Source organism: Centruroides sculpturatus, unplaced genomic scaffold, assembly GCF_000671375.1.
Source record: "Centruroides sculpturatus isolate CEXI.00-Female unplaced genomic scaffold, Cexi_2.0 scaffold98, whole genome shotgun sequence".
Classification (NCBI taxonomy): domain Eukaryota; kingdom Metazoa; phylum Arthropoda; class Arachnida; order Scorpiones; family Buthidae; genus Centruroides; species Centruroides sculpturatus.
The window spans coordinates 509,945-511,037 of NW_019384476.1; positions in this window are offsets into that span (position 1 = coordinate 509,945).

A 1,093-nucleotide genomic window follows, 5' to 3' on the forward strand; every position below is an offset into this window, starting at 1 on the left:
GTAGTCCAAATTCAATATGAACGTTTGTTTCTTGAAAATTTGATCACGATTTAATATTACCGATATGTCATCGAAAAGAAAACGTGTTGTGTTATCATTAAAATTACCGCCATTTTGGGTTTTTTTTGAGTCGCATGTTTTAAGCAAACAAGAATATAATAATATAATATGACAAATTTATAATTATTTTTTAAAGCACGATTGGTTATAAAATTAAGATGAAATTCAATAGTATTATTAATAAATGTTGTCAATGTAATGCTCATTTTATAATAACTAATAGATGTGTAGATATATTTTTTAATTTTAAATAGCTTTCAAAAAATTCCAAAAATAAGATTTAAAGTTAAATTATTTGACAATAAACTATATATATATATATACAGGTAACCCCCATATAACACGGTAGTTACGTTCCAAAAAATTGCCGTGTTATGCGAATCCGTGTTATACGAAACAAAGAACTAGTACGAAAAGGAGGGTTAGGTTCCAAAAATTAAAAAAAAAAACATGCTATTATACTTTCATAATTAAGATAAATATCTTTATTAAAATTTTCTTAAGTGATATTATACATATACATATTAACATAAATTAAACAATGTTTTCTTCGTCATCACTAAAAGCACTATTAACCGAGAGTGTTTTCTTTTTGGCAGGTTAACCTTATCCTCTGAGCATTTTTCTGCATTATCTTCAGATCCATGCTTTACCTTTTGCAAAAAGTATGCAATTTTAGATTGCTTGTTTCTAGTTAAAAGATCTTTATAAATTTCCTTATAGGGTGCTAAGCGCTTATGAAGAATAAAGCAAGTATGGAATAAGGGAAAAGCATCTGGCAACCCAAAATCAAAAGCGTCGATCTGGCAACATTGAAACAAGTTTCGAGAAGGATCACGTGTATCGACAGAAGGCGAGAAAAGAAAATTTACATACTTAAGTACTAATAGTTAACGAAAATAATAATTTTCGTGAACTATTATTACTTAAGTATGTAAAAATTTATTACATTTCATGTTGTACGAGGGTTTTACCCAATTCTCGAACCGTGTCAGAGTGAATCCGTGCTATAAAAGTACCGTGTTATACGGGG